A 22,187-nucleotide genomic window follows, 5' to 3' on the forward strand; every position below is an offset into this window, starting at 1 on the left:
GGACATTCTATTGAAATGAATAAGAAAATTAATTAGTTAATTACAGGCCAATAAGTATTTCCGCAATGCTCTGGCATGAGCTAGAACATGTGAATTTAGACACCAGAGATGGCAATCTCTTGCATTAATTACATAACACATTCATTAAAACAGTTATTCATAACAATGCATGCAGAGAGAACACACTGTTTAAACCAGTAGACGTTAATGTTTATCACAAGCAAGCCGACAAATGTGCTACCAAGTCCAAATCTGTATCCAAAACGCATTCTCTTAAAATGTTGTGGGACCAGCCCTACAGAAAAGATTATACACTGAAAGACTATACAGCTTCTGGTGAAACTTAGTTTAGGGTTACCATCTCATCAAGAAATCTATGGATCTATACTTCTGTCAACAGTCCGCTGGTTAGGTACAAAACTGTTGCCAACTTTAAGCTGGTGGCACAGAGGTTGCATTTCACCATATTTTAACAACTATATCAAACTATATAAGCCTATGAAAAAGACTTAACTAGGCTGTGATCAGATATTCATATAAAAAAATCCAAGTTTTTGATTGGGCATTTTAAGACACCAACTGGTCAAGAATAGCATTGTCCTTTTTAATCAGGCTTCAACCTTTTATTCTCCTTTAAGATGGACTATATGGGAGATGGCCTTGTAATTCTAAGCTCTGGATAATGAGTTACAAGGTATAAGAGATCCCCATAGCTGTAAATCCAAAACCATATAAAAAATTTTTTTCATGAAAAGCAAGTGAAAAGTTGCTTAGAATAGGCCAATCTATAACACATGTAAGCATTATATTTAAAATAGAAAACCTATAGAGTATTTATGCATGGCTAATTAGTAACTAGCAAGCTTGTATGCTGCATGGCTAAAGACCAAAACAGCTGTGGTCTGCATCTGAACAGATTGCTTATCAGCCAAGCACAATATTTGTTTTTCACAGACATGATCTGGCAAACTCAAAGCGTAGCTCTTCATGGTACATTGTTTGTAAGCTTTCTTGTTTAAAAGCTGAGTGTTGGGAAATACTGGTTATATTGCAAAACACATCAAAAGAACAAGTTAGATGCAGTGAATTTTACATTCATTACTGCATAAAATAAAAAAAAAAGTTTCTAAAGTATATTTATAAACACTGGATGGGCTAAGCCTGAGGGATTTCCAGAGAGCCTGCTGTTTTAAGTACAATTCTCTGCATGTTCTGGAATAACAGAAGGCAATGGGCAAAATCTCTTCTTCCAGGGTGGATTCACAGAAGTACACTTGTTATGATAACAAAGGCTGGCCAGTGCCTTAGTGTTATGATTTACATACCACGGCTAGGAACAGTGTAGAGTTTCAGAAAGCCATAAACTCCATATTAATCAAATTATTCAAATGTTTAAAAATGATTTCCTTTTTCAATGTAATAAAACAGTACTTTGTACCACAATAAAAGATATAATTAATCCTTACCAATGGCATTACAATCCTATTGGGTTTATCTAATTTTGTTTTTAATGTTTAATGTAATGTTCAATTTAATGTTTAAAGCATTTTTAATATGATTATATTTGGAGACCAAATATTTATATGATTTATTATATTTGGAGACCCAAATTATGGAAGGATCTATTATCTTGAAACCCAAGTGCCAAGCATTCTATATAACCGGTCCCATACCAGTTATTTAGATGCGTTTGATGGGTGGGGGGGGGGGGCGGCTGTCGAACTAAAGGACCACCTGCTCCAGAACTTCATATACTTCTTTGTATGACATTTTAAAGGGAAACTACCACCGAACAATGCAGGTTTATATAAAAACTAGGGAGGCAACAAACACTGAAATAGAATCCTAAATTGCATAAGCAAATTAGCAAATGCCAAGGAAACAAATTCCACACACTGCTATTTCCATAAGGGTTTGGACCTGGTTCAAACACATTCATTCATTCAGATGAAAATTCTTCAGAAAAAAAAAGCTCTCAATCAACCAAATCAAGGATTTGGTGCATTCCTAATAAAAATATATTGCATTAAACAGCCTATAAGTTAAACACAGCTTCATCTAAATAAACAGTTGTGCCACTGGACAAGCCTAGACAGAAAATGTACAAAGAGCTGCCCTCTGAAGGGGGAACACATACATGGGTATATTAGCCAAGGACTTCACTGAGCTCTTTCTTTTACTCCCACACTTCTTCCTGTTACAGTTAAGCTGCCCATACATGTTAGAATTGTTCTCTCACTAAAGACCCAATCTCACTGCGATCTGACAAATCTGTCATATTAACGTAAAGTTAGTGAACACTGAACGATTGTATATCTAGCGATTTTTCATCTGACATTGGTCAGAAAATCAACCAGGCAGGTTTGAATATTTTAGTTCTTAAAGGAACAGTAACACCAAAAAATTAAAGAGCTGTAAAGTAATAAAAATATAATGCACTGTTGCCCTGCACTGGTAAAACTGGTGTGTTTGCTACCATAACACTACTAAAATTAATATAATAAGCTTCTCTGTAGCCATGGGGGCAGCCATTCAAGCTGGAAAAAAGGAGAAAAGGCACAGGTTACATAGCAGATAACAGATAAGTTCTGTAGAATACAATAGGGTTTTATCTGTTATCTGCTATGTGCCTGTGCCTTTTCTCCTTTGAATGGCTGCCTCCATGGCTACATAGCAGCTTATTTATATAAATTATAGGAGACTTTCTGAAGTAAACACACAACTTTTACCAGTGCAGGGCAGCAGCACATTATATTTTAGTTACTTTTATACACTTTCATTTTTTGGTGTTACTGTTCCTTTAACATTGTAAGTTGCACATTGTCCAATTGTTTGCAGGCCAAGCAGGTAGTTTTCCTAGCTTCAACTAGACAATATCACTTGAAATGGTTGTTTTTGCTGATGGGCAAAATGCACTTTTAAACAATCGTTTCAGGATAAGCTCAATCCTACTATAATGAAAAGATCTTCTAAAAAATCTTAATGTGTATGGCCAGCTTTATAGCTGCATTATTTCCCGTCAGGTAATCTGAGGGATACACAGACCATAACAAAATGGTGGATCAAGATAAATGATGTAAAGGGGGCAAAATAGGTTATTTATGATATAAAATATCTGTTGGTTAAGAAGGTATAATTTTCCTTTCATATAATCTGGCCCTCCAGTAGCTTTCAGAGTTTTAAGATGACCCTACTTTCTACTATGGAAAGTGAACTATTTTGGGGAATATACAATAAATGCTGATTTTACTACTTAATTCACTTAAATAGTAGATTTAGGCCTGTTAAAAAAAGTGTTGAAAGTATAATGCCGCCAAATTCAAAATCGAAGAGAACATTATCAGTCTGGCAGTGGGGGGTAACCTTGGTACACAAGGGAACCTGGCCATGATGTGGGGCTTATGAACAATGAAAAGTGACCATGTTATTACATGCACTTTGCCACCAAAAAAACTCCAGCAACATATATATTTTGAAGAAAACAGGAGTTAAATAAAAACAAAACACAATTTTACTAGGCCCTAAGATGATGCCACAGAGTTTAATACGAATATCACAGCAGGAAATAAGGTTATGTTTTAGAATCTATCAGATCGTAATGTAAGCACTGGGAGAATGGAAACTGGCACACCATACAGAGGAGTCTGTTGATTCCGGTTTGTCACCTGTTCTTTCCCCACAGAAAAGCAGCGGTAACAAGACTTGGACAAATCTCCAGGTGTAGCACTATGTGCAAACTGTAAAAGACTCAAACCCTCATATCCCTCAGTGAAAAAGAAGTATATATTTAGTTACCTTTATCTATTTGGGCATGGGTGTGTTTACTAACACTGACTGCATAAACTGATGAAAGGTCAAAGAGCATTTACTCTCATGAGAACATGTTTTAACCTGTAGTTTCCCAGTTGCTCATTGTCCAATTAAAAAAAAAAAAAAGTGCATTTTTCCCTAAAGTTAGGCATTTGTCTGCAGAGTCAAAGGTCCTTAGGGGGAGATCTGAAAAGGGCAACAGGACACATGAGACTTTACATTAATAATTGGGTTCAGAGTTTGCAGTCACTATAAAATAATAACATAATGGCTACAGTCAGCAATCAAGACTACTGCCCTTGGCCTTACATACATTTCTAGAACCACTGCTTTCTGGGATGAGGCAAGTACACCGAATTTACAATACACAAAGCAAGAAATGCCTTCCAGTCCAAAATATGAGCAGAAGCAATAGAATAAAAGCGAGTGGGATGTATAACTTGCTGCAAGGTGTAACCAGAGGAGCAGGGAGGGAGCAGGATGGGGAATCGGTAAGAGAGCCCTTACCTTTGGAGAGTTGCACCGCGCCAGGCGGCAGGTCGCATTCCTCGGTCATGATGCGAGCCGGAGAAGAGAGGGTGTGCGCTGTGTCCCTGGCTGATCGCTCTCAGGGGTGGGGGCGGGCCGTGTGACAGACTGGCACGGTAACTAGCCACCAAATCCTCCCACCCATGAACTTTCCCCACAGACCTTTGTGCTGCTCCTCTCGCACTGGCCCCGCTGGCTGCAAAGTGCGCACGAACAGAAGGGAAAATAATAAATAAAATAAAGTTGATAAAATGTCGCTAAAGTTAAAAAAAACGCGAAACGTCTCCACTCAGGGTCTGTCTAGCACGGACGCTCCGACTTCCTTCAGAAAGCCCCAAGGCAGTGGAAAGATGTGCCGGACACCTGGGCTCGCATGCCTCCACTCCGAAAGCGCAATGAGCTTGCAGAGAGCCAGCCAAACCCCGCCGCCTCGCTCCCCGACTCTTGTTATGGTTCCCAGTGCTACAAACAAGCGAGCTGCACACGGGGAAGAACTCCGTATTGTAACCCCGCCCAAGTGCCCAACCCTAGCCGCTGATTGGATGCGGGGGCGCCAGCAAGTGAATGGAATGCACAGAGCAACCAATAGCAAACAACACAGAAGTTTTTAAATGGACAAGGAGGAGGTGCTGGAACAAGTCGGATTTTCTCTCCCAAACGTACATCAAACCGGAAAACCTGTGCTAATGAGGCGCTGCATTCTGTGGTACGTGAGAGTCACACGGATATGTGCATGCCTTTCTTATTAGCGACCGTAATCCAACCATACCTTCTTCATAAAAGTTATAGAGGACACGGGTGATGTTGAAGACAACACTGGTCACCTGCAAGGAACACTGATGTGTTTTTAGAAGCAGGTAACGTTTATCCTAATAGCAGGGCTCCCAAAAGAAATCATGTGCAGACAATAAAGAGCCCAAACTGTCGCCTAGAATTTCATTGTATATTGCAACCTTTACTTCAGCTTCTGCTAAGATCAGAGGGCAGAGGCCCTAACCCAACTGAGGAAAGATTGACAGCTATTCTTCTTTCACCATGGTGATTGTGCTTGAAATTGCACTTTGGTCACTCCACTTTCAGACAAACGTTAAGGGGCCCATTTGTTAAACCACATATTTTCACTAATTAAAAGCACAACTGGAAAAAATTTGGAGTAACCACGATAATTTCTGATGCGCGATTCTGATTCTTGGTCGTACGAAAATATTGTGGTTGCGATCCGAAAGTCACAAAATTTTCGTATCCAAACGATCAGAAACCTTTCTGGCTTTGAAACAGCAATGTATGATTTTGGAAGCCTCCCATAGGACTCAATGGCATTCTACAGATCCAACCTGGCCAAAAGATACCAAAGCTTGAATGAATTCCGAAATAGTCGTAGTTTTTGGCAAAAATACGACTTTTTCATGGACATTAACAAAAACCACGAAAAAGCCGTTCTATTTTAACGATATCATGGTCAATACGAAAAGTTCTAACAATTAGAAAAAATATGTTTTTTTCTGAAAAAAAAAATTGTGGTTTCATGAATGGGCCCCTTAGATTGTAAGCTCTACAGGGCAGGATCCTCCATCATCTTTGTCACTTAGCTCTGTGGAATCCTTAATGCAACTGTACTTTTCATTTATTTGTATTTATTATTGTACTTTGTATTTACTGATCTATTAATGTAATGACCCCCTGTTTATTAATTTATTGTTTCTGTACAGCACTGTGTACATAAGTAGTGCTATATGAATACAAATATACATACATGTGCCCTCACATCTCTACTGCTCCAGAATCCAATGGACACAGGCCACATCTGCCTGTGTATGTGATGTGCATATTTATCTATATCCATAATAAACAACAAACTATTGCAAGTTAGATTTAATGATAATGGAACACAAAGTGACATAGTCTTTGTAGCTCTGTTTAAGGGAGACAAACCTCATGAATTTTATTAACTCATGAAATAAGAGTGTGACACTGTTCTACAGAAAGTTAAAGGACCAGTAAATAATAAAATCTATTGTTTTTCTTAATATACTATATTAATGTTATACATGTCAAAAGCCTTTTTAAGTCTTGATTAATGTATGCAATCCACTCTGTTGGGTCCTATATTTTATTTGTTGCCCAAACAAAGCCCTGCCCAGTCTATTTTGTTAAATGCAACCCTAGACAATACATATTCATAAACAACCCCAAAGCCCAACCTGAAGAGCTCAGAAAAACATAATGCTTTCTACTGGATGTCACTGGATATCAATAGTACAGATTAAGCAAACATTATGCATAAGCACTTTTAGGGCATTTTCATTTCCAGGGGTGTTACTGGCCCTTACATGTTCATACATGGGTAACTTACCCCATGGAGAGCTTGAGGAAGATGAGCCAACATGACTAATCAATGAATGACTGCTCTCTACCAGGTACCAAATATCACAAGGCAAGGGCAAAGTCACACATGGTGGTTTTGCTCTAGAGACTTTTAGTAGCTTGGGAAGTGATGTAATTTTGTTTTCAATTGCTGTGATTGCCTGAAAGTGCTTGCGCAGTGGTGAACTGCCAGGTATTCAAGAAATTATAGCCTTCGAAGTGCTTGCACTAGCACCTTCAGGTGACTGCAATGGGGCAACAATCAATGGAGGCCCTAGTGGAGAGCCATCAAAATGTGTTGCAACCTGAATCTGACTACTTTCCATCCTGCACCCAACCGACCAGACAGAAGATGGTAAGGACAGGGTTGGCCTGCACGCTCCAATACTGCTCTCTGCACTTTACAGCAGTTTTTTTTTCATTAATGGACAAGGAGCAGAACACAGCCAGACCCTGCCCAGGGTCTTTGTAAATAAATCTTCATGTTAATAGCCAGATATAACACCCCTTCAAGCTGCAGTGCCTTCACTTTGCTAAATGCAATGTAAGTGCAAAGTTTTGTGAGTGCCAGTCAATGTAGTAAGTAATAAACACAAATGAAGTCAGTCTATACCTAAATCAATTACTCCTCAGTATAAATAATGCATAGGCTTGGCAGCAAATAGAAACAGTGTATAAATGAACTTACAAAGTAAATAACATTAAATTCTGAACCAGAGATGTGCTTTTTTACAAACATCTGTAGATAGATAGATTACTAAGGTGTGCCTATTATGGAATACAGGTTTAAAGACTGGCATTGCTACACATAGGGGCAGATTTATCAAAATGTTAGTTTAGAGCTTAAGATATAAAAACTTATCCATGTCCTATTTGTGGATTTATCAAATGGCAAGTTCTAACTTTCACCCATAGATAAATACACTTCTAAAAATCCCATAGGAATAAAAAGAACATGGAGTTTTTTTTTATCTCTTAAGCTTTAAACTCACATTTTGATAAATCTGGGCAGATTCTAAATGTGGTATAAGTATATCATCAGATGAGTAAAACTTATGCGCAATATCAGCCTCTCTTACAGTACATACTTACAGAATAAACATGCCTACAAAACATTTTATAATACTAATTATGTAAGGTGCACATGCAGTTATAGTGTGCCACACCTAAAGGAGTGCCAGTCTCTGTGGCTGAACAGGTCACATACCACAAAGGCCAACAATATAAAAACCTTACATACGTAACTGGTTACTGCTCAGTTGCATCACTACTATTCAGGCAGAAAGCTTTGCAATACACATACAAAACACCTGCCTTTCAATATTTATCACAGAAGACCTACAATCATTTTTTAAGAGAAGCAAATCTAGTACCAACCTGCAGCCACTTAGGCATTGTCAGAGCTAGACCAAACTACAAATACTTTTCCAAACATTTCTGTTATCCAGAACACTTGGGACCTGTTTTTTTCTGATAATTCTATAATTTGGTTCTCTATACTTTAAATCTTCTGAAAAACATAATTTAAATGTTAATTAAACCCAATAGGCTTGTTTTGCCCCCAATAAGGATAAATGTTTTAATTAAAATAGAGTTTATGGGAAATGGCCTTTCCGTAATTAGATGCTTTCTAGATAAGGGGTTTTCGCATAACAGTTCCCATACCTGTACTATACTGCCAGGGTCACAGACACTGTCAGATGAGCTGATGATAAAAGTATCTTTAGCATCATCTGAGACATAGGGGGTTATTTATCAATGTTTGTTTTTTTTCCAATAAAGCTTTTTCTTTTTGCATTAAAAATTGTGAATTTGAATTATGATGAAAAAAAACATGAATTTTGGTGTATTAAATAAAAGAAAAAAGTGAATGTAAAACTTTGCCATTCAAAGTCTTGCAGAAGTTAATGGGAGCTGTCCTAGTTAAAATTTTAACTATTTAGTCAATTTAAGGTATTCAAGGTTTTCAAATTTTGTTTGAGCTTTTTAACCCATTATAAATTATGCAAAAATTATGAACTCAAGGTGTTTGGTTGTTTTTTTTTTTTATCTTTATTTTTTATTAAAAAAGGTAACACATGCTTTTTAAAAAAAAAAAAAAAATGAATTTAAGGTTAACTAAAAGTAGGAAAAAATCTGAAAATGACACAGATACAATTTTGATAAATAAGCCTTCCTATGTAAACTACTGAAGCGAATTTGAAAAGTTCAGCTAAAGAAGAGGAATTGCACTTTATCTGCCTGTGTATTTACTGAATAGAATAAACAGACAGATGTGCCTTTAAAGATGTAGGAAGGGCTTTAAAATGGGACTGGTAGCATTTTTCACCACAGCATAAATTCTTCTCTGAGTGATCCCTTCTCATTGTCACTACTTCTGACTTCTTACTGAAACCCTAGCATTCCAGCTTGACATCATCCTGCTAGAACAAAAAGGTCAATATTCTTCACCTCCCCCACATCTCATGTTTATGCTGACTAGGGCTAGTGTGATCCAAAGATCCAGTCGAATCCGTGCATGCAAGGGGAAATGCACATTGTTAAACATGACTTTTTTTTTTATCTATTATTATTATTTGTCTTTATGACAAATAATCATGAGGGTGAAAATAATCCACTTTTTAGGCTAGGCTTAAATTCACATCCAAACTAAAAGGACTGGGGTTTCATAAACCCAGCATTGCACAGACATGTGACTTTATTTATTGTTGCAATACACACTAAAGAACATATTCATGTAGCATTTTCACCTAAAAAGGTTGGTGTAAAATACATGCTGCATTTATAATGTTCCACTTTACACAAAATGTGTATAAATGAAATATTTAAAAGCTCCCAGCAACCTATTTATAAAATGCGCAAGTCAGAATAACCTGGGATTACAGTTTCTTGTTTTTGTTATATGTTGCCAGAGATCAGCCTGGGCCAAGGCAAACTTTAAAACCATGAGTGCTGAATAGCCTGGTACAAAGGTTTATTCTAGTATCATTGACTCAATCCATGTTAGAAATACACTCAATTTCCTCTTTCCTTTGATTGCATACATTATTATGAAATGGAGTTATGAAGAAAGCTGCATAGGAGGTTATTTTGCTACAAATGTGACAATCTGAACAGTGTGCAGAAGGGAGAAATTCCCCTACTTTGTCTGTTTTCTTTTCTTAGGGCCCCAAACTAAAACACTACAAAAGGATAAGGGAAAAAGTACAAAATTAGCATTCTGGGCATTTTTAGGAGAACATTTGCTCTGGGCCTCAATAAGCTGAATGCAGCATGGGTCAAAATTCATGGTACAGTATAAATGAACAAATAATTATACTGTAATAAAATGGGAATATGTTTTTTTGTGCACTAGAACCTAGCAGGAGGTACTAGGAGTTTCTCTTTCTTTCTGTGCTAAAGTAAAATGTAAGAATTCAGAGAAGTAATGGTCAATCAGCAGCCATAAAAATGTCTGAACTCCCTGCACTCTCTGGGCACTGTATTATTTGCCATACTGAGTAGAGATCTGGGGCCACTATGTCCTGCTTAAGCCTCATTCTTTGTATATTATTGCATCCCATCCCTTACAATTGCCAAACCTGAAGCTTTCAGGCTCTACACCAGGGGTAGGGAACCTATGGCTCGTGAGCCAGATGTGGCTCTTTTGATGGCTGCATCTGGCTCTCTGCCAAATCTTTAATAAATAAAATAGCGGGGGGCGTGGCCTGCGTACGGCGGATAGAAGACGTGTTCTAAGCCTTAGAACACGTCTTCTATGCGCCGAGCGCAGGCCACGTCCTCCTCTGCATCGCATCCGGCATCCTTGGCACCCACCCTACCTTGCCTCTGCGCTCGGCGGAGAGGACATGTTCTAAGCCTTAGAACACGTCTTCTATCCGCCGAACGCAGGCCACGCCCTCCTCTGCATCGCATCCGGCATCCTTGGGACCCACGCTACCTAGCCCCGCAGCATCCGCGGCCAAACATATTGAATGGCTCTCACGGAATTACATTTTAAAATATGTGTTGTTTATGGCTCTCTCAGCCAAAAAGGTTCCCGACCCCTGCTCTACACAGTAAGCCGGCAGATCTGCCAAACATGAAGCACAAAAAGAGCTGGCTGGGAATTTCCATTATTCTGTTCTCCTTCAGCTGTGTTATTAATACTTCCAGCCATCTATCCTTACAGGAAAATACATTGTCCTGTATACATAAAGTGACTAATGATAAAGATCACCATAAATATACATAGTGCACCTCTGAATAATACCATGGCCTCATTCAAGCTGTGATTAAAGTAAACCAAGGTAATCGGAAAGATGTATTGTGGTAATAAAGAGCATCTGATAGCCCTAGAGACTACCTCCCCCTTTCCTACTCATCACTAATAACATCAATTTGTTTCAGGGAACATCACAAGTTTAGCAATATATTTACATAACTGTTACTGTCATTACAGATAACCAATACATGTAACAAACTTAGAAACACACATCTACAAGAAAAAATAGAAATGTCTGGATGCAGTACATGCCAGTCAGCACTACATTATGAGTTGGGTTTCGAAGAGATCAGATCATTTCACAAAACAGTTGGATGATGCCCCCTTACAATATTGTGCACACTCTACAGCCCCTTCCAAAACAAACATTATTCTATTAATAATAACACATAGTGGGGGTGCAGGTTATTATAGGTGACCTATAGTTTTTAACATAGCAGGTGGTCATTTCATTTGCTACCAGTTCTATGGCACCTAATGGGGCTACAGGCCAATCATTCACATGCAATTATGCTTTTATGTCAGCTACAAAGGCAGAACAGTATAACACAGAAGAAAAATACATATAAGCTTACCTTAGTTAAAGGAGGCTCATCTTAAAATTAATTGAAAGCAGTTGTATTTTTTGTAGACAAATGCAGCTAATTTTTATCTTATATGGTTATTTATTCACATTAAATAAGTTTAGAATTACACAAATTATTTTGTAGTGAAAATGCTTTATTTATGTTAAAGTGTTTTAAATTTGGGGTTTCTATTTTTATAGAGACTTGCGATGTTCATCGGTAGAGATCACTGTTTTAAAGTAGGCCATACCCGGGTCTATGCTGGCAACTGGGTCGGTAGGTTATTGTCCATATTGGTGAAAGATCAGCTCATCAGCAAACGAGTAGATCTTTACATGTATGGCCAGCTTACAATTCAAACTTTTATCTGGGAGCTATTTTCAACACCCAGGCCATTAATGATTATCCTCTGACTTTTTTACAGAAGCTTTACAAGCCTTTCAAGCCATGCAACCTTAAATAGAACACATTGGGGCTCATTTATTAACATTGGGCAAATTTGCCCATGGGCAGTAACCCTAGCAACCAATCAGTGATTGCCTTTTTTCAGCCAGCTGTATGTAGAACAATGAATGCAACAATTTGATTGGTTGCCATAGGTTACTGCCCATAGGCAAATTTGCCTAATGTTAATAAATGACCCCCATTGTGTATAGAAAAAAAAAGAATGTGCCAGTGCATTACACTCTTTTAAATATTGAAGTGTTCTTTAAAAAAGTTGTTGCTTTGAAAATGTCTCCATAAACCCTATAGGCCCCATCCATCCAGTTTAGCCTGATGGCTTCTTTCCCAGGCTTGCAGGGGACCCAGTGGCCCTCATCACACTGCACTGTGGCACAGGAGCAAATTAGCAGCTAGGCTGACCTGATAGGGAACTAAAGCCAGTCTTTGCTTGTGTGAATGCAGGGCTTTGATTGTATATGCCCCTCTTGCTGTGCTACTGGCAGGGACCATTGGGCCCACCCCTTATTTAAAACACTGACAGGGACCACAGCAAATCTATGGGGAGCTCCAATTAAGGGGCTATTTTTAAAGGGCCATATGATACATGTCTCCTTTAAAGCAAAGCACACTTGAAGGCAACACATTTATACCATTTAAAAGTTAAGTATACTTACATGAGTACCATGCAACAAGCAGAAGATGCACCATACCTTATTCAGAAGAAAAATGAAACCCCTTTTTTCATAAACTACATTACACAATATTTTAGGCGTAAGTGAAATATTTTATTCCTCTGAATTCCATCTGGCATGTTGTTCCGTTACAGACAGCCCAGACTGCAAAGAATGACAAGCACTACAGAAATGTTTCAAAGGCTAAAGAATTCTGGAAAGTAATACAAATAAATGAAAAAAAGGACAACAGAGGCCAAATAGTGTGAAATACTAGAAATGTTTAAAGAATTTGATACCTTGGACTAAACAGCATACATATAAACCAATTTGTATCTTGTTGCAGGAACACAGATACTGCTTTATGACACAGAATTATACATTGAAAGGGGCTAGTTTAAGGCCAGTTCATGAATACATATAAATGACTGAAACCAGGCTGGGCAGGTTTGGGCCAACATACCAATACAAGGAGCTGGTAACAGGCGAGATGAGGGCAAAATTTCCTGCCTCCATTCTCCCCACTGCTGAGTGATGGTGTCCTAAAAAGTTAAAACTCAGACACTGAGCTTACCTTGCCACCTCTTTTTCCCAACCCCTCTGGAGATGTAAGCACCATTACTCCCCCCTGATATCACCAGATGGGGCAGAGCAGGCACAGGCCTAAAAATGTCCGTGCTGGGTTCAGTGTGTGTTCATAGGGTGTGTGTTTGGGTCAGGCATGGTTCAGAAAATTCCTGACTCTCACTGGAGAAGATTAATGAAGGCTTCAGGTTATTAGCATTATTAGCAGCCTATAACCTTCTACTAGCAGTAGAGACGTAGCAATAGTAAAGAGCCCAACCCTAAATGTGTATTTAAGATTTAACTCTTGCACAAATTCATGATAAAATTGACTTAAAATCCATTATAATTTTTAATGAATTTGTTATCATTCTTTTTTTACATTAATTAAAACTGTTATATTCTCACACTAGTTTAGGAGAACATCATTCCCCCTAGGAATAAGCATTATATCCTGCATTGATCCATTCTGTTTCCTTACTGCTAGAAGTCCACTAAGCATGGTGTGACCAGGTGTGGTGCAGATGAAGCAAGCTATAAAGGTAAAGTACAGGGATGTCCAACAGGAGGCCCCAAGACTGCCCAAGAACACGAGTAAACTCTTTAGATGTCATATTCATTTTAACAAATCTGGCCCCTGGACATGTAGTATAGTAAACAATTGGGCCAGTCTGCAAAATGTGGCACACAACCTGGTGCAGTTGTAATGGGGTGCGTCATTTTCCACTCTTCTAATGTGAAAGCATGCAAAATATTGTTGACTTAGGTAGCCAGATACATCATCTCCCCTATGTAACTACATTCAACCTTTATCTTACAATTCAACCTAAAATTGCCCCTAAAGTTTTCATTTAAAATGTGCATGTGGGGGAGGCTTGTAACCACAAAATCCATGGTTTCCAAGCAGCCATAAACAAGATGCCACAAGCTTATGACCTTATAATTTAATTTAAGGAAAATTAAATAAAATATATATCCTACATATAAATATAAAGGGCCAGTGACTTTAAACCAGTATCAGTGCAGGTTGTCAGAATATCCACACCAAACAATAGGTACATTGTTCAGATGGGGCTGACAGTTTCACTAGCAGTTATATGCAGATATCCCAGGCCTTTAACACTGGAGCTGGAAACCACTCCTGTATACAAAACACACACACATCTGTCAGTTTAACTAAGATCTTGCTTGGATTATTACTAGTCTGTACAGCACACCTTTTCTTTACCACATGCTTACAATACAGGAATTTCATAGAAATATCATGCCAAGACCATCTCAAAACAATAACAAGCACATTGTGCAATAAGAACAAATAAAATGCACTTCGAAGGAGTATTCTAATGCTAATTACCATACCGATGTGAGAAATGAAGCAATTATACACCTGGAAGTGCTCCTCCATATATCTTAATACATAAGTAGCATGCCATGGATAAATATTTGTCCAAATTAATGGCTTTTGTTCTGTAGGGACACACAGTTGCATTATTATGTGTCATTCCATAATAAATTGGTTAATACCTTTCAGGTATATGTAAGTATGTTGTTATTTCCACTACTGCTGCTTATACAAATGCTTTAGGAACTGAATCATTTGTTGTCAAAGGTTGCTTTGTCTTTGTTTCCAGGAAAGCAATTAATGGGCCGGTAACATCAAAAAATTAAATCACTTCCTTCTAGTATTTAAGGTGATACTACCATATAGCAGGTTGTTATAGGAATGTGTCCTCAATTGGCTTGACAAAGCCGTATTTAGGGAACACAGAGCATTGGCTCCGCTGCCTTAAGCCTGCGTTTTTTTTGTTTTGCAGAGAAAAGCAGATCAGCTCCCTTTCCCAGCTCTGTTGCTCTGTCTGCACTCAGTGTCGGACTGGGCCACCAGAATACCAGGACAACTCCTGGTGGGCCCAGGGGTCAGTGGGCCCCTGTCTGCACTTATAAGTACAGCTTCCGCCCAAGTGCAGGTACACATGGTGAGTGGAGCAAAGGTTGGCCTGAAGAAGCCTGCTTCCGTGTTTCCTACTTTCATGTTTTTGGGCCGACTTCTTCTTCCACTTCTTGCATCCTGCAAATATAACGCAGTCTGAGAGCAGTGGAGCTTATGTTCTGTGTACCCCCAGCCTGGCAGTATTGGCAATATCCCCATATTCACACCATCCATTCTTTCCTTTATTGTATTAACATGCCCAGTCACTGCTAATAGCAACCTCACATCATGATTATTCTACCCTGATACTTTGTAGTATTGCTGTTGTTTGAACTAAAGGCAGCATTAGACACACACTAGTTTTACCTTTAACCAAAAATCTCTTTTTTTCCTCATTGTAACTTATTTTCTCATTGTTTTTTTTTTTTTTACAGACTTAAGATGTACTTTCTCATTGTACTTTTTGACTAATGGCTTCTTTTGGCCAGCATCCCTTACAGACCAGTGCCAGGTCTGGACGGAGTTGACCAATACATAAAGTGAAGTATGGTGGTAGCTTCATGCCACGGAGCTGCCTCACAGCATGATATGGAATCACTTTAATATTGGTCACATATAAAATCCCCTTGCTATTTGACTAATTATTAATCTGTACAGGTGTATGTTGCACAAGTATTTCAAAGCCATTGAATTATTAAGTAGACAAACACTACGTGAATATTTTATGTGATTTGCATTGCAAACTATGTTTGAATCTATGTTTCCGTATTTACTTCAAACCTATGGAAAAGACAAGCTGCTAGGCAAGTTATTGGAATGTTTAAAGGGATATGGTGGGAATGCTAAAATATAGTAACGTTTCTCACATTATTCTTATGTTTGCCACATCACCCTGGATACCCTGACCAAATCACCAATTAAACTTCGTATACAGACAAAATAGGTACTGCATGGGCAGTGTATAATGTTGGGGGGAAAAAATTAATTTCATTGCACAAGCCATGTAATGGAACTTAAAAGGTAAAAGTAACACAAATTCCTTGAATAACTGTTAGAGTTTTCCCAGCCAGACAATGGAACTTTACAGGCCAAGTATGAAGCATAACGTTAGATATGTTATGTTAGTACTGGTGTGCATTGCAAGGTGCATAGAAATCACAGCAGTCAGCAGTTTGCACCAGTGCTGCAGAACAAAGTATCTTAATTACTTGTCTCTAATTTGATTGGCTGTAGTTCTGCACTGGATCAATAAGTGACACATTATCTGAATTGCTTCCTGCCCAGTATATTGTGAGCTGCTCTCTAAGGTCAGGTGGGCATGTGTGATGTCACAGAATGGTATCAAGACAAATTGTCAGTTATGGTTGTTTATACCAAACATGAGGGACCTAAATCCATTTAAATTACCAGTACTAGTACTGACGAGCTTAGTATCTGCACTACCCTGCCTGGGCATTCTTCTGAGTTCCACTGCAAGGGAGCGCAGATAAAAAATGCATTCAATTCTTCTCAATGTGGTTTTACTCACACGAGTGCATGAAAGCGCTGATAATTTTGAGCCCTTCAGACCAATTTGGCTGCTTACCTGCCCGTGTATGGGGACCCCCAATCAGCCTTTTCTGACCGATATCTGGCTGAAAATAAGCCAGGTGTTGATGGGGCAGGTTTGATTTTTCTGTTGGGCCACATTCACCTATTGATGTGTTCTGACAGCTTCTATACCTAACATTGTAATTAGATAATTTGGCCTTAGGTGGGCAAATAAGGAGAAAGATCTGCTCATTTAGCGACCTTGCCAAACAAGCAGATCTTAACATGTATGACCTTCATCCTTCATGCTACCACATAACCCCATAATAACCTTCCCAACTGTAGTCTTACAATGATATCTGTAAGAGAGAATGTAACCGTCTATATGGCTTTCGGAAAGCACCGAAGAGTTCTGCATCTAAATAAAGGCAAAATGCTCCAAGCTGTGTGGTGTTCCATAGAGGTCAGGAAACTCTAAGAAGTTTTAGTTCCCCTTTCCATGCACTTTTTTGAGTTCAGTTGATTTCAGACAGTACAGCGGAAATAAGGATGTGTTTCAATAGCTTTTCATTTTTAATTGTTGACCATTTTTCTAAAATTTAAGTTTTTTCTTCTCTCTGGCGTTTCAGTTTGGCAGCTCAGTAATCCAGGTGCAAGCTCTGAATTGTTACAACTTGCTGCATTAGTCGATACACTTCACAGCACTTATATGTGGATCATGTATATGTATATCATATTAGAAGAGTTCACAGAGGCACTGGCCATCCTCCAATTGCTTTAACTCCCCTGTACTAGCATTTAGTAGCAAAACAGAATATTAACACACATATCAGTGTTTTGTTTTGGCGAGAAGGCAAAGGAATGCTACTCTGCAGACCACAAAGTCAGGAAAAAAGTATCTTCCCTGTGAAAAATCACTAAAACAATCTCCCAGGAACAATGAATGCACTGTGTAGCTACACACACACACACCTTCATGTTATTTTTAGAATAAGGAAGAGACTTGAAATTTGTTTAAAGTAAAGCCAGAAATAAAATGGAATGACACCAGTATGATGCTAGTTTATGTTGCAGGAAGACAAAAGCATGTGGAATGAAATGAGAATTTGTGTTTAAAGGATCTATGAATGCTAATGGCCCACATGACCAAGCTATACATAAGGGGGCCTTAAATATCCACCCTACCAACTTCTGCTTACTGCAACAGTAATGTCTGAGACATTTGATGGGGCTGGATCTAGTGGTGGGCAAAGTGTCTGCTCCCCTTTTACCTATGAGCCTCAAGGTGGCTATACTCGGGCAGATTTAACCCGCTAATTGGCTAATTGCCCACGTGTCAATCTGGTAGGTTTGATTTTCCTGTCAGATTGGGGACGACATGGGCTCTTCTGTCCCTAGGGCAGATTCAGACTTCTTCCCCAAACATTTATATCACAATGCCCCAACCAAACATCAAAAAGAGCTTTCCTCCCAATCTCTCACTAAACCTACAGCATTCACACTTCAAAAAGGAAATTAGGTTAATTCAGTTTATTTTGGGATACTGATCACAACTAAGAAATGCACTGCAATGTTAAATAGTATCCCATACACGCCATCTGGTGGTGAAAGTGTGTGATGTACAGAAATAAGGCATATATTATTTACTTTTATAAGTCACATTTCAGTTTAAAAAGCAAAACAACATCAGCACATTCACAAAAAAATAAAAATACACAGCAATTAAAGGCATACTGTCATGGCAAATATGTTTATTTTTTAAAACACATAATTTAATAGAGCTTCTCCATATATCTGTTTTTCAAAAACACAAACAGATTTTTTTATATTTAATTTTGAAATTTCAAATGGGGCTAGCCATATTCTTCATTTCACAGGGTGCCACAGCCATGTGACCTGTGCTCTGATAAACTTCAGTCACACTTTACTGCTGAGCTGCAAGTTGGAGTGATATCACCCTCCCTTCCCCCCCCCCACCCCGCAGCTGATCAGCAGAACAATGGGAAGGTAGCAAGATAGCAGCTCCCAGTAGATATCAGATAGTAAAAAATTACTCCAGTTATATGTGAGTAGGAGAAACAATAGGTTAACTGAAAGCAGTTCTAATGTTTAGCTAGAATGAGCCAAATTTGCTGCGAAGACGCCCAAAGGCTGCCCTTATTCCCCGCCCCCCCTTAAGGAATGCGCATGCGGAGCACTGGGGACAGGATATCATACCTCCCAACATTTGAAAAATGAAAAGAGGGACAAAAAGACTTGGCGTACGCATCGCGGCAATTTTTTTGACCACGCCCACTTTGTGGCCACGCCCCAATCGCCACACCCCATTTTTGAAATAGTTAAAATAGTGCCCATGATGGCACATGATGCCCCCCATACACAGTATCCCTCCATACACAGTGCCCCCCATACACAGTAGCCCTCCATACACAGTAGCCCTCCATACACAGTAGCCCTCCATACACAGTGCCCCCCCATACACAGTAGCCCTCCTTACACAGTGCCCCCCCATACACAGTAGCCCTCCTTACACAGTGCCCGCCCATACACAGTAGCCCTCCATACACAGTGTCCCCCCATACACAGAGCCCCCCCATACACAGTGCCCACATACACAGTAGCCCTCCTTACACAGAGCCCCCCATACACAGTGCCCCCCATACACAGTAGCCCACCTTACACAGTGCCTCCCCATACACAGTAGCCCTCCTTACACAGTGTCCCCCCATACAATGCCCCCCATACACAGAGCCCCCCAATTGCCCCCATAGTGAGTACCTCCAATAGAAAATGCCCCCATACATAGCGGCCCCCATAGACTTCTTGCGGCTCCTGCTCCTTATTCGGCTCCTCGTACGGCGGCGACAGGACCTTTTATAAGGTTGCGCCCGTGCGTACGTGTGACGTCACACGTACGCACGGACGCAACCTTATAAAAGGACCTGTCGCCGCTGTACGAGGAGCTGAATAAGGAGCAGGAGCCCAAGAAGAGACGGAGCCGGAGCGCTCCGCTTCAGCCAGCGCGTCCCGCTGGCCTGGATAGTTTAATGAATGTTCTGCATTTCCGTAATGCGGGACATTCATTGAACAATCCGGGACAGTGGGACGCGCTGTAAAAACCGGGACTGTCCCGCGTAAAGCGGGACAGTTGGGGGGTATGGGATATGCTGACGTTTTCTGCATGTCCTGGTCCCAATGCTCTGTATGCAAGCAAACTTAGGTGCGGCTGGGCGGCATGCTGCCTCTTAATTTGTGCCACCCTAGGCCCGGGCCTGTGTGTAGCGCTGGCTCATTCTGAAGGCTCAGACTCAGGCACAATGCACTGAGATGGCGCCTACACACCAATATTACAACTAAAAAAATACATACATGGTTCAAGAATAAAATTTTTTATTTGCTATGTAATCAGTTATCATGACAATTATGACAGTATCCCTTTAATATGCTATGTAATGAAAGTTTCAAGTTAACATTTAAAAATTTTTGTAAAAATGGCAGGTTTTAGCAAAGCTTTACTAAGAGTAAAAAAACATTTACTTATGTATGAATGTGTGTATGTGTATGACAGCATTGTTCCACTTTATGCAATTTTTTTTTACAATAAATGTTTATTAGTCTGTTTGAACAAATATCAACAATGTTTTGTGTTTGTTCTATTCATTTAATTGAGCATTCAGAGTCCCTGTGTCTGAAAGGGTTATATATTCTGTAACTGGCTGAATCAGACTTAAGAAGTAATAACTGCATATCTATAACAGGAATTACTATATTTTACACAAATATTTATAAAGCTGTGGCATCAGTACTACTGGCAAGTGTTCCCTGTTGGCATAAATTCTTTAAAGGGATACTGACACATTCCTATAACTGTAAGGAATGTGTCAGTATTACTAATAATGCAGTGCTAAGCTGGTGATCTGTTAAAGATTTACCGTACGTCTCCCCCATCCTAGCTGCACTTACCCCATGCGGAAGTGTGCCAGCTGCCTGGAGAGAAAGAGGCTTCCTGTAGACACACTGGGCGGTGGGTGGTGCAATTGTTTCATAGGTTGGAGTACAAATGTAAACTGTACTCCAGCCCATAGAATGATCATGTGGCTACCAGCGCTGCGTGACTGCCTCTAGTGTGATTCGCCATGTTGCATTGTTAAGATGGGGTGTCGTTGGGAAGGGGAGAGCTCACAGGAGGTATTTTGCAAAATCAATCAATTCTTAATTTTTTTCTTATAGCTTTTATTTTTGCAGTTTTTAAACAAACAAAACAAGTTATATACAATAATATTAAAGAAAAATAAACATGAAAATAAAAACAAACACAAAATAAGTAAGACTGGGGAGGGGGCTGTAGGGGAAAAAAGGGGAAAATATTTGCCCCTGAAGTTGGTTGGTGTTGGTGTCTGGGTTATGAGGAGTCCTGTTCTGTGGTGTTTTCTCTGCAGGTAATCCATGTATCCCGTATTTTGCGGAATTTGGTAGGGCAGCCTCTGCTCTCATAAGTCAGTTTATACATAAGCAAGGTATTATTCACAAGTTGTTTCCAGAGCGGTATTGTAGGAGGCTCCAGTAGTTTCTATTTAAGAGCAATTGCTTTCCTTGATTAAAATAGTAAGAGGCGGAAAAAGTTGTGATTGTATTGACGTGCAATTATGTGGTCAGTGTGCCCCAACAGGTATATTTCAGGGGACTTGATACTAGGGAAGGCAAAGTGGCCCAAACAGCCCCCCACCAGCCCAATACATAATGACTGTCTATGTCATCTTATGGCAGCCCTCTGGCATTTGCCAGAACCCACAGATTGCCAGTCCAGGTCATGCAAATGTCCATAAATGAAAATCACGCATACAAATTTTCATGGCTAAAACTTCAGCTGCTGCAAAAACAACACATGGCTTGCATTATATACTGTATGTGCCATACTGGCCTAAACCAGTAAGCTGACTAAAAACATTTTTTTGGAAGTAGGCATTCTGTCAATTTCAGGATGTAAATATGTCTTTTATAAGGTTTACAAAAAAGCCATATGTAAAAACACAAATTCAAATTGGCTAAATGTGCTTTCATATTCTACACTAGCATACATAAGGCCAGCTTTTCTTTCTTTTGTTTCGGAAATTTACTTCCAGGGTCAGACTGGGACCCACTGGCCCAGACCCAGTCCTTGCCAGAAAGCATTGGTGCTCCCTTGATGACTTCCCTCCCCTGATAGTGACAAGGTAAGTATAAGATATGGATGCTTGGTTGGTGGGCATGTGGCAGGGGCCGGGGGTGTGGGGGGCCCCTAGCCCCAGTGGGCACCGTACACTCCAATCCAAACCTGTTTACTTCAAAGATTGCACTTTACAGTATCTTATCTCCTGCAAGGACAAAGGTCAGATGGCACAATAAAAACCTACATGTGCAATGAATATTTTGTGGGCACAAACAATAAACTTGCTAAATATGGAATAAATTAACCAAAATATAATAACAAAGTTATGAACAAGTGATTAACAAGTGATTGGTGCTCACACTGCTTG

The sequence above is a fragment of the Xenopus tropicalis genome, chromosome 1 (genome assembly GCF_000004195.4).
Source record: "Xenopus tropicalis strain Nigerian chromosome 1, UCB_Xtro_10.0, whole genome shotgun sequence".
NCBI classification, from domain to species: Eukaryota; Metazoa; Chordata; class Amphibia; order Anura; family Pipidae; genus Xenopus; species Xenopus tropicalis.